Here is a 15,296-nt window from a genome sequence, read left to right on the forward strand (position 1 = left end):
CTCTAATACTACATGTACTCTTATACTACATGTACCCTCTTATACTACATTACCCTCTAATACTACATGTACCTCTATACTACATGTATCCTCTATACTACAATTACCCTCTTATACTACATGTACCCTCTTATACTACATGTATCCTCTTATACTACATTATCCTCTATACTACATGTATCCTCTTATACTACACTTACCCTCTTATACTACATGTACCTCTTATACTACATGTATCCTCTTATACTACATGTACCTCTAATACTACATGTACCCTCTATACTACATGTACCTCTTATACTACATTACCTCTATACTACATGTATCCTCTTATACTACATGTATCCTCTTATACTACATGTATCCTCTTATACTACACTGTACCCTCTAATACTACATGTATCCTCTTATACTACATGTACCTCTATACTACATGTACCCTCTAATACTACATGTATCCTCTATACTACATGTACCCTCTTATACTACATGTATCCTCTTACTACATGTACCTCTTATACTACATGTACCCTCTTATACTACATGTACCTCTTATACTACATGTACCCTCTATACTACATGTATCTCTTATACTACATTACCTCTAATACTACATGTATCCTCTTATACTACATGTACCCTCTTATACTACATGTATCCTCTTATACTACATGTACCCTCTTATACTACATGTACCTCTATACTACATGTATCCTCTTATACTACATTACCCTCTAATACTACATGTATCCTCTTATACTACATGTACCCTTATACTACATGTACCCTCTTATACTACATGTACCTCTTATACTACATGTATCCTCTTATACTACACTTACCCTCTAATACTACATGTATCCTCTTATACTACATGTATCCCTCTTATACTACATGTACCCTCTTATACTACATGTACCCTCTTATACTACATGTATCCTCTATACTACATTACCCTCTAATACTACATGTACCTCTTATACTACATGTACCCTCTTATACTACATGTACCTCTTATACTACATGTATCCTCTTATACTACATTACCTCTAATACTACTTATCCTTTATACTACATGTACCTCTTATACTACATGTACCCTCTTATACTACATGTACCTCTTATACTACATTACCCTCTAATACTACATGTATCCTCTTATACTACATGTATCCCTCTACTACATGTATCCTCTTATACTACATTACCCTCTATACTACATGTACCTCTTATACTACATGTACCCTCTTATACTACATGTATCCTCTTATACTACACTTACCCTCTAATACTACATGTATCCTCTTATACTACATGTACCTCTATACTACATGTATCCTCTATACTACATGTACCCTTATACTACATGTACCCTCTTATACTACATGTACCCTCTATACTACATGTATCCTCTTATACTACATGTACCCTCTATACTACATGTACCCTCTATACTACATGTACCCTCTTATACTACATGTACCTCTTATACTACATGTACCCTCTTATACTACATGTATCCTCTATACTACATGTACCCTCTATACTACATGTACCCTCTTAACTACATGTATTCTTATACTACATGTACCCTCTAATACTACATGTACCTCTTATACTACATGTACCCTCTTATACTACATGTATCCTCTTATACTACATGTACCCTCTATACTACATGTACCCTCTTATACTACATGTACCCTCTTATACTACATGTACCCTCTTATACTACATTACCCTCTATACTACATGTATCCTCTTATACTACATGTACCTCTTATACTACATTACCCTCTAATACTACATGTATCCTCTTATACTACATGTACCCTCTTATACTACATGTACCTCTTATACTACATGTACCTCTTATACTACACTTACCCTCTATACTACATGTACCTCTTATACTACATGTACCTCTTATACTACATGTACCTCTTATACTACACTTACCCTCTAATACTACATGTATCCTCTTATACTACATGTATCCTCTTATACTACATGTACCTCTTATACTACATGTACCTCTTATACTACATGTACCTCTTATACTACATGTACCCTCTTATACTACATGTACCCTCTAATACTACATGTACCTCTTATACTACATGTATCCTCTTATACTACATGTACCCTCTTATACTACACTTACCCTCTATACTACATGTATCCTCTTATACTACATGTACCCTCTTATACTACATGTACCTCTTATACTACATGTACCCTCTTATACTACATGTACCCTCTACTACTACATGTACCTCTTATACTACACTTACCCTCTAATACTACATGTATCCTCTTATACTACATGTACCTCTTATACTACATGTACCCTTTATACTACACTTACCCTCTAACTACATGTACCCTCTTATACTACATTACCTCTATACTACATGTACCTCTTATACTACATGTACCCTCTTATACTACATGTACCTCTATACTACATGTACCCTCTAATACTACATGTACCCTCTTATACTACATGTACCCTCTATACTACATGTATCTTATACTACATGTACCCTCTATACTACATGTACCTCTTATACTACACTTACCCTCTAATACTACATGTATCCTCTATACTACATGTACCCTCTTATACATGTACCCTCTTATACTACATGTACCTCTTATACTACATGTACCCTCTATACTACATGTACCCTCTTATACTACATGTACCCTCTAATACTACATGTATCCCTCTTATACTACATGTATCTCTTATACTACATGTACCCTCTTAATACTACATGTACCTCTATACTACATGTACCTCTTATACTACATTACCCTCTAATACTACATGTATCCTCTTATACTACATGTACCTCTTATACTACATGTACCTCTAATACTACATGTACCCTCTATACTACATGTACCCTCTATACTACATGTACCCTCTTATACTACATGTACCTCTTATACTACATGTACCTCTTATACTACATGTACCCTCTAATACTACATGTATCCTCTTATACTACATGTACCTCTATACTACATGTACCCTTATACTACATGTACCCTCTTATACTACATGTACCCTCTTATACTACATGTATCCTCTTATACTACATGTACCCTCTTATACTACATGTACCTCTTATACTACATGTATCCTCTTATACTACATGTACCCTCTAATACTACATGTACCTCTTATACTACATGTACCCTCTTATACTACATGTACCTCTATACTACATGTACCCTCTTATACTACATGTACCTCTTATACTACATGTACCCTCTTATACTACATTACCCTCTATACTACATGTATCCTCTTATACTACATGTACCCTCTTATACTACACTTACCCTCTATACTACATGTATCCTCTTATACTACATTACCCTCTATACTACATGTACCTGTTATACTACATGTACCTCTTATACTACATGTACCCTCTTATACTACATGTACCCTCTTATACTACACTTACCTCTAATACTACATGTACCTCTTATACTACATGTCCTCTACTACTACATGTATCCTCTTATACTACACTTACCCTCTAATACTACATGTACCCTCTTATACTACATGTACCCTCTTATACTACATGTACCCTCTTATACTACAACTTACCCTCTACTACTACATGTATCCTCTTATACTCACTTACCTCTATACTACATGTACCTCTTATACTACATGTACCTCTTATACTACATGTATCCTCTTATACTACACTGTACCCTCTAATACTACATGTACCTCTTATACTACATGTACCCTTATACTACATGTATCCCTTATACTACATGTACCCTCTAATACTACATGTATCCTCTTATACTACATGTATCCTCTATACTACATGTACCCTCTATACTACATGTACCTCTTATACTACATGTACCTCTTATACTACATGTACCTCTTATACTACATGTACCTCTTATACTACATGTACCTCTTATACTACACTTACCCTCTAATACTACATGTATCCTCTTATACTACATGTACCTCTTATACTACATGTACCCTCTAATACTACATGTATCCTCTTATACTACATGTACCCTCTTATACTACATGTATCCTCTTATACTACATGTATCCTCTTACTACATGTACCTCTTATACTACATGTACCTCTTATACTACATGTACCCTCTTATACTACATGTACCTCTATACTACATGTACCTCTTATCTACACTTACCCTCTATACTACATGTATCCTCTATACTACATGTACCCTCTTATACTACATGTATCCTCTATACTACATGTATCCCTCTTATACTACATGTACCTCTATACTACATGTATCCTCTTATACTACATTACCCTCTATACTACATGTATCCTCTTATACTACATGTACCCTCTTATACTACATGTACCCTTATACTACATGTATCCTCTTATACTACATGTACCTCTATACTACATGTACCCTTATACTACATGTACCCTCTTATACTACATGTACCTCTTATACTACATGTATCCTCTTATACTACATGTACCTCTTATACTACATGTACCTCTTATACTACATGTACCCTCTTATACTACATGTACCCTCTTATACTACATGTACCCTCTTATACTACATGTACCTCTTATACTACATGTACCTCTTATACTACATGTACCTCTTATACTACATGTACCCTCTTATACTACATGTACCTCTTATACTACATGTACCCTCTTATACTACATGTATCCTCTTATACTAACATGTACCTCTTATACTACATGTACCCTCTAACTACATGTACCTCTTATACTACATTACCCTCTTACTACATGTACCTCTTATACTACATGTACCCTCTATACTACATGTACCTCTTATACTACATGTACCCTCTATACTACATGTACCCTCTTATACTACATGTATCCTCTTATACTACATTACCTCTAATACTACATGTATCCTCTTATACTACATGTACCCTCTTATACTACATGTACCTCTTATACTACATGTACCCTCTTATACTACATGTACCTCTTATACTACATGTATCCTCTTATACTACACTTACTCTAATACTACATGTATCCTCTTATACTACATGTATCCTCTTATACTACATGTACCTCTTATACTACATGTACCCTCTTATACTACATGTACCCTCTTATACTACATGTATCCTCTTATACTACATTACCCTCTAATACTACATGTATCCTCTTATACTACATGTACCTCTTATACTACATTACCCTCTATACTACATGTATCCTCTATACTACATACCTCTAATACTACATGTATCCTCTTATACTACATGTACCCTCTTATACTACATGTACCCTCTTATACTACATGTACCCTCTTATACTACACTTACCCTCTAATACTACATGTATCCTCTTATACTACATGTATCCTCTACTACTACATGTATCCTCTTATACTACACTTACCCTCTAATACTACATGTACCCTCTATACTACATGTACCCTCTTATACTACATGTACCCTCTTATACTACACTTACCCTCTAATACTACATGTATCCTCTTATACTACATGTACCCTCTAATACTACATGTATCCTCTACTACTACATGTACCCTTTATACTACATGTACCCTCTTATACTACATGTACCCTCTATACTACATGTATCCTCTTTATACTACATGTACCCTCTAATAACTACATGTACCCCTCTAATACTACATGTACCCTCTTATACTACATGTACCCTCTTATACTACATGTACCCTCTAATACTACATGTATCATCTACTACTACATGTACCCTCTAATACTACATGTACCCTCTTATACTACATGTACCCTCTTATACTACATGTATCCTCTTATACTACATGTACCTCCTAATACTACAATGACCCTCTTATACTACATGTACCCTCTAATACTACATGTATCCTCTTATACTACATGTATCCTCTAATACTACATGTATCCTCTAATACTACATGTATCCTCTATACTACATGTATCCTCTTATTACCTACATGTATCCTCTTATACTACATGTATCCTCTTATACTACATGTACCCTCTACTACTACATGTACCTCTTACTACTACATGTACCCTCTTCTACTGCATGTACCCTCTTATACTACATGTACCTCTTATACTGCATGTATCTCTTATACTACATGTATCCTCTTATACTACATGTACCCTCTACTACTACATGTACCCTCTTATATACATTGTACCCCTCTTATACTGCATGTACCCTCTTATACTACATGTATCCTCTTATACTACATGTACCCTCTACTACTACATGTACCCTCTTATACTACATGTACCCTCTTATACTGCATGTACCCTCTTATATACATGTACCCTCTTATACTACACTGTACCCTCTTATACTACATGTATCCTCTTATACTACACTTACCCTCTAATACTACATGTATCCTCTTATACTACATGTACCCTCTTATACTACATGTACCCTCTTATACTACATGTACCCTCTTAATCACTAATGTACCTCTTATACTACATGTATCCTCTTATACTACACTTACCCTCTAATACTACATGTATCCTCTTATACTACATGTACCTCTTATACTACACTTACCCTTATACTACATGTATCCTCTTATACTACACTTACCCTCTAATACTACATGTATCCTGTTATACTACATGTACCCTCTTATACTACATGTACCCTCTTATACTACATGTACCCTCTTATACTACACTTACCCTCAATACTACATGTATCCTTTATACTACATGTATCCTCTACTACTACATGTATCCTCTTATACTACACTTACCCTCTAATACTACATGTACCCTCTTATACTACATGTACCCTCTTATACTACATGTACCCTCTTATACTACACTTACCCTCTAATACTACATGTATCCTCTTATACTACATGTACCCTCTAATACTACATGTATCCTCTACTACTACATGTACCCTTTATACTACATGTACCCTCTTATACTACATGTACCCTCTTATACTACATGTATCCTCTTATACTACATGTACCCTCTAATACTACATGTACCCTCTAATACTAATGTACCCTCTTATACTACATGTACCCTCTATACTACAGTACCCTCTAATACTACATGTATCATCTACTACTACATGTACCCTCTAATACTACATGTACCCTCTTATACTACATGTACCCTCTTATACTACATGTATCCTCTTATACTACATGTACCCTCTAATACTACATGTACCCTCTTATACTACATGTACCCTCTAATACTACATGTACCCTCTTATACTACACTTACCTCTAATACTACATGTATCCTCTTTATACTACATGTACCCTCTTATACTACACTTACCCTCTAATACTACATGTATCCTCTATACTACATGTACCCTCTTATACTTACACTTACCCTCTAATACTACATGTACCCTCTTATACTACATGTACCTCTCTATACTACACTTACCCTCTAATACTACATGTACCTCTTATACTACATGTATCCTCTTATACTACATGTACCCTCTTATACTACACTTACCCTCTAATACTACATGTATCCTCTTATACTACATGTATCCTCTTATACTACATGTACCCTCTTATACTACATGTACCTCTTATACTACATGTATCCTCTTATACTACATGTACCCTCTTATACTACACTTACCCTCTAATACTACATGTATCCTCTTATACTACATGTATCCTCTTATACTACATGTACCCTCTTATACTACATGTACCCTCTTATACTACACTTACCCTCTAATACTACATGTATCCTCTTATACTACATGTATCCTCTTATACTACATGTACCCTCTTATATACATGTACCCTCTTATACTACATGTACCCTCTACTACTACATGTACCCTCTTATACTACACTTACCCTCTAATACTACATGTATCCTCTTATACTACATGTACCCTCTTATACTACATGTACCCTCTTATACTACACTTACCCTCTAATACTACATGTACCTCTTGTACTACACTTACCCTCTAATACTACATGTATCCTCTAATACTACATGTACCCTCTTATACTACATGTATCCTCTAATACTACATGTACCCTCTAATACTACATGTACCCCTCTATACTACATGTACCCTCTTATACTACATGTATCCTCTTTATACTACATTTACCCTCTTATACTACACTTACCCTCTAATACTACATGTATCCTTCTTATACTACATGTACCCTCTTATACTACATGTACCCTCTATACTACATGTATCCTCTTATACTACATGTACCCTCTAATACTACATGTACCCTCTTATACTACACTTACCCTCTAATACTACATGTATCCTCTTATACTACATGTATCCTCTTATACTACACTTACCCTCTAATACTACATGTATCCTCTAATACTACATGTATCCTCTATACTACACTTACCCTCTAATACTACATGTATCCTCTAATACTACATGTACCCTCTTATACTACATGTATCCTCTAATACTACATGTACCCTCTAATACTACATGTACCCTCTACTACTACATGTACCCTCTTATACTACATGTATCCTCTTATACTACATGTATCCTCTTATACTACATGTATTCTCTTATACTACATGTACCCTCTACTACTACATGTATCCTCTTATACTACATGTATCCTCTTATACTACATGTATTCTCTTATACTACATGTACCCTCTACTACTACATGATCCTCTTATACTACATGTATCCTCTATACTACATGTACCCTCTTATACTACATGTACCCTCTTATACTACATGTTCTATAATTCCCTCTTATACTACATGTACCCTCTTATACTACATGTACCCTCTTATACTACATGTATCCCTTATACTACACTTACCCTCTAATACTACATGTATCCTCTTATACTACACTTACCTCTAATACTACATGTATCCTGTTATACTACATGTACCCTCTAATACTACATGTACCCTCTTATACTACATGTACCCTCTTATACTACACTTACCCTCTAATACTACATGTATCCTCTTATACTACATGTATCCTCTACTACTACATGTATCCTCTTATACTACACTTACCCTCTAATACTACATGTACCCTCTTATACTACATGTACCCTCTTATACTACACTTACCCTCTTATACTACATGTATCCTCTTATACTACACTTACCCTCTAATACTACATGTACCCTCTTATACTACATGTACCCTCTTATACTACACTTACCCTCTTATACTACATGTATCCTCTTATACTACACTTACCCTCTACTACTACATGTATCCTCTTATACTACACTTACCCTCTAATACTACATGTATCCTCTTATACTACATGTATCCTCTAATACTACATGTACCCTCTAATACTACATGTATCCTCTTATACTACATGTACCCTCTACTACTACATGTATCCTCTTATACTACACTTACCCTCTAATACTACATGTATCCTCTTATACTACATGTATCCTCTAATACTACATGTACCCTCTACTACTACATGTATCCTCTTATACTACATGTACCCTCTAATACTACATGTATCCTCTTATACTACATGTATCCTCTTATACTACATGTATCCTCTTATACTACACTTACCCTCTAATACTACATGTATCCTCTTATACTACATGTATCCTCTTATACTACATGTATCCTCTTATACTACACTTACCCTCTAATACTACATGTATCCTCTTATACTACATGTACCCTCTTATACTACATGTATCCTCTTATACTACATGTATCCTCTTATACTACACTTACCCTCTAATACTACATGTATCCTCTTATACTACATGTACCCTCTAATACTACATGTATCCTCTTATACTACATGTACCCTCTTATACTACATGTATCTCTTATACTACATGTATCCTCTTATACTACATGTACCCTCTTATACTACATGTACCCTCTTATACTACATGTACCCTCTACTACTACATGTATCCTCTTATACTATACTTACCCTCTAATACTACATGTATCCTCTTATACTACATGTACCCTCTTATACTACATGTATCCTCTTATACTACATGTACCCTCTTATACTACATGCACCCTCTAATACTACATGTATCCTCTTATACTACACTTACCCTCTAATACTACATGTATCCTCTTATACTACATGTACCCTCTTATACTACATGTACCCTCTAATACTACATGTATCCTCTTATACTACATGTATCCTCTAATACTACATGTATCCTCTAATACTACATGTATCCTCTTATACTACATGTATCCTCTAATACTACATGTATCCTCTAATACTACATGTATCCTCTTATACTACATGTATCCTCTTATACTACATGTATCCTCTTATACTACATGTATCCTCTTATACTACATGTACCCTCTTATACTGCATGTATCCTCTTATACTACATGTACCCTCTTATACTACATGTACCCTCTAATACTACATGTATCCTCTTATACTACATGTATCCTCTAATACTACATGTATCCTCTAATACTACATGTATCCTCTTATACTACATGTATCCTCTAATACTACATGTATCCTCTAATACTACATGTATCCTCTTATACTACATGTATCCTCTTATACTACATGTATCCTCTTATACTACACTTACCCTCTAATACTACATGTATCCTCTTATACTACATGTACCCTCTTATACTACATGTACCCTCTAATACTACATGTATCCTCTTATACTACATGTATCCTCTAATACTACATGTATCCTCTAATACTACATGTATCCTCTTATACTACATGTATCCTCTAATACTACATGTATCCTCTAATACTACATGTATCCTCTTATACTACATGTATCCTCTTATACTACATGTACCCTCTACTACTACATGTACCCTCTTATACTACATGTACCCTCTTATACTGCATGTACCCTCTTATACTACATGTATCCTCTTATACTACATGTATCCTCTTATACTACATGTATCCTCTTATACTACATGTACCCTCTACTACTACATGTACCCTCTTATACTACATGTACCCTCTTATACTGCATGTACCCTCTTATACTACATGTACCCTCTTATACTGCATGTACCCTCTTATACTACATGTATCCTCTTATACTACATGTACTCTATAGTAGTACACGTACCCAGCTCCAGGTCCTGGTCGTCCGTCAGGATCAGGATGATGTTTGGTCGGATGTTGCGTCTGTCTCTCTGGAGGCGGGGCTTGAGACGCTGTCCGGATGGTAAGTGGGCGTGGCCAAGCGTCACATAGACGCAAAGGAAGAGGAGGAGTCGGCCCGCCATGACCTCCGACCCCCCGACAGGTCAACCAATCAGCTGCTTCACCCTGATGGTCCTCAGCTCCTGGAAGACAGAGACAGCATTTCGTCAGGTTTAGATGTGAGCTCAGAACAGTGAATCATGTGAACACTAAAATCCAGTTAACACTCCTGTCTCATCGTTCTTCACTGTGGTTCATTTTCAGTCTACAGTCCTGCAGCTCTGTGGAACCAGAACAACATGAAGAAGGACAGAGAACTCAGAGATGTCTTCTGTCAGAAACCTTCACATTAAGACACCAAAACAGCAAAAAATGGGGTTAAAAAGACATCAAAATGTCAAACACCTGGACATTAATGCAGCTGAACATCAAAAAGCTGGATATTAAGACATCAAAATGCTGAAACCCAGGATATGAAGATCCCAAAACACCCAAAGAGCCAGACATGAAGACACTGAAACGCCAATAAGCCGAGTATTAACATGCCAAACCCTCAGAAACCTGTAACCTTGCCAGCAAGTTGATTTCTCGCGACATTTGTGAGTTCACAAATCTCTCAAGAAACCATCTTGCTCCGCTCCCGCATTCACTGTTCGTACAGAGCCAAGTTGGTTCGGGCCAATCAGCAGTATTCGTGTGTGGGGCGGGATATCCGGGTGTGAAGACGACACCAAGCGCCAGTAGATCAAAACAAACACGGCAACGGAGGACAACGATCGTGTAGATGCTGCTATTAAGTCAGTTTTAGCTGAATCTCTTATCGCTGCTTTGAAGGAAGAACAACGAGAGGCGCTTTGTACATTTCTGGATGGTAAAGATGTTTGTGCTTTTTTACCTAGGGGTTTTGGTCAGAGTTTAATCTACCAATTCGCTCCGCTCGTTGTGAAGATCCCGCGATTGGCTAAAAACAAACCTGTCAGAGGCGGGACATACTGTTGCATTGTCCAATCTGTGCCTCTTTTATCCGAACGGATTTACATGGAGCGGTCCCAGATTGATATTGTGGAGTACTATCAAGTACTACACAATTATTAATCTGGCTACTGCCAGGTTAAGAAACCTGAATATGACAGCAGAAGTCCAAAGATCTGGATATGAAGACACCAAAACATCCAAACCTCTGGTATGAAGATGTCAAACACTCAAAACTGGGATATAATGACAATAAATCCTCAAGAACCCGGATATTAACTAAAACACCAAAAACTGTATAAAAAGATACCAAAATGCTTAAAACCTGGATATTATGATGTCAAACATCAAAGACTTGAGTATAAAGACGTCAAACCCTCTGAAACCTGGAGAGAACAGCAGAAGGTCAAAAAAACTAAAATGTTCAGAACCAGCCAGAATACCGTCTGAAACCAGTCCTTAAAGTCTGAAACCAGTACAGTATCTGGACCAAACCCAAACTACTCCTAATAAACATCTGAAACCAGTCTTCATCCAGGACCAGATCCAGAGTGCAACAAATGTTTCAACTTTGGTTCAAAATGAAAAAAAAACAAACATAAAAAGTCCAAAATTAATTTGTTCAAAATGCAAAAAATAATTAGATATGACACCAGCAGACCAAAGAACCGGATATGAAGACACCAAAAACAGAACGTGTTTAACTTGTTCATTAGTTTATCTAACAGCAGGTCATGAAAACACGAAAACAAAGAATCCAGCAGCAGAACGTCGTCCTCAAACAGGAAACATATTATTATTATTATTATTATTATTATTATTATTATTATTATTATTCATGAAGCATTGATGCTGCTGACGGAGGAAAATAAAGACGCTGCTGATAACCAGAGGGAGGCTGATATTAAACACACAATCATCAGCTACACAAACACACAATCATCAGCTACACAAACACACAATCATCAGTTACACAAACACACACTCAGCAGGACACACATGCTAATGACCCGCTAATGAAAACAGAGGAGGAGGTTCAGTTTAACAAGCAATTTACAGCTACACAAACACACAACAACACACAATCATCAGCTACACAAACACACAATCATCAGCTACACAAACACACAATCATCAGCTACACAAACACACAACCTGCTGCTACACAAACACTCAACCTGCTGCTACACAAACACACAACCTGCTGCTACACAAACACTCAACCTGCTGCTACACAAACACTCAACCTGCTGCTACACAAACACACAACCTGCTGCTACACAAACACTCAACCTGCTGCTACACAAACACTCAACCTGCGGCTACACAAACACTCAACCTGCTGCTACACAAACACACAACCTGCTGCTACACAAACACTCAACCTGCGGCTACACAAACACTCAACCTGCGGCTACACAAACACTCAACCTGCTGCTACACAAACACACAACCTGCTGCTACACAGTTAGCTGGTTGCTAACAGTTCCATCCTAATAACCAGCTGAGGTTCCTTAAACTGAACTCCAGGTTCTGGCTCAGGGTTCTTTATGTCTTTACATCTCTAACATGTTTCTCTTCAACACATCATCTGCTTCACTGCTTCACTCCTTTCCAGCCGACCAATCATCACTCATCTCCATGGTAACCCAGGAGATGGAGGAGATGCTACAAACACATGAAAAGGTTGTTTTTTAACCACAAACTGGGATCTTTTCTTAAACTAAGCAGCTAATGTTGGATCCCGAACTCAACCAAACATCTAACATGGAAACAAGCTCAACAAAGAGCCAAGAAGTAAGAAAAAAATAAAGAAAACAACAAAAACCTGAACTTCAGCCACCGTCCAACCTCCAACCTCCAACCTCCAACCTTCTCCTGCCATCATGTTCACGGTTCAGTAAAGGTTATTCAAACAGGAAGACGTCCTCAGCGTTACAGCGGCAGGAACAGATGTTTTTGACAAAGAAACCAGCAGCTTTGAGAACTTCTTTGCAGGACTCACAACATCTTCTGACAGAAGTTTCTGGTTCTTCAGCTGATAAATGATCCAATTTCATCTGTTTTCACTGCAAAAAGTTGTAGTGAAACACCTGTGGAGGTTCTCAGTCATCCAGGAAGCTTGAGGTAGATCCTAGACAGATGTTCCCCTGAACAGATGTTCCCCTGAACAGATTAAAGACACCTATCAGATCCCCAGAGGAGGAACCATCTCAGAGATTGACTCTAACATGTTGCTCTGGTGTGGGGTTAGAACCTTCAGCCTCCAGAACCAGCAGATAACAGAAGAACGGTTCTGATTGGTGGTTCTGTTTACCAGCTGGTCTCTGAACTCTTCTGTTCCACTCAACGTCTCACATGATTCAGATTTCCACTGCAGTGATTTAATTTCTTTAAATTGTTCAGCAGCATGACTCAAAGATCAGAGGAACTGTCTCCAGCTGATCTTCTCAGGACCTTCAGACGTCTGCAGTGACCTAGAGGGTCTGAACCAGAGGTTGGAAACCAGTGGATTAAACTACGTTGGTTCTGATGGACGAAATGCAGGACGTTAATGGAGTATTTATGAGACAAACAGCAGATTTGTGCTGCAGCTCAGAGTTTGGAGCTAAATCTGGAATTTTAATCTGTTCTCTGAAATGTTTTTCAGTTTCCTGCTGGTCACATGTTCTGAGCCTCACTGATTTAAACCAGTCTAGATAAATGAGATTAGTCCATTATGCTGACTGTGAAAAGGGCGAGGGACTCTGAGAACAGAAAGATGCTGGACTAGTTCATGGACCAGAAGAAGAACCAACATCTGGACGGAACCCATCCAGCTGCTGTCTGTAATCTGCTTCTATTCCCGTTACGTCATCCAGCGTCATTATGAAACTGACCTACAAACCGACCTGAGACTCAACCTGCAGGATTATCCTTCAGTCTGGGTCACAGTGGAGCAGAACGTGGAGGTTCTCTGCAGAACAATGAGGCTAATGGATCAGTAGGAGCTCCAGAATGAGCTGTTCTTAACGGAGATCATGTGATTCAGGAATTTATCCTCATGCTGCTGTTTTATGCAGAACAGTCACACAGAACAGTAAGCATCCAGGTT

The 15,296-nt window shown here is 37.1% G+C and overlaps 1 long non-coding RNA gene across 1 annotated transcript in view; it reads right to left on the minus strand.

Annotated features, from left to right (window-relative positions):
* Positions 1–11,133: 11,133 nt before the first annotated feature.
* The window catches only part of LOC110964428 (uncharacterized), a 47,320-nt gene continuing 43,157 nt past the window's right edge, over positions 11,134–15,296 (minus strand). The window contains exon 3 of the long non-coding RNA XR_007942739.1: positions 11,134–11,373. This is a non-coding gene — a long non-coding RNA (uncharacterized LOC110964428). The remainder of the gene's footprint in view (positions 11,374–15,296) is intronic.

Source organism: Acanthochromis polyacanthus, chromosome 6, assembly GCF_021347895.1.
Source record: "Acanthochromis polyacanthus isolate Apoly-LR-REF ecotype Palm Island chromosome 6, KAUST_Apoly_ChrSc, whole genome shotgun sequence".
Classification (NCBI taxonomy): domain Eukaryota; kingdom Metazoa; phylum Chordata; class Actinopteri; family Pomacentridae; genus Acanthochromis; species Acanthochromis polyacanthus.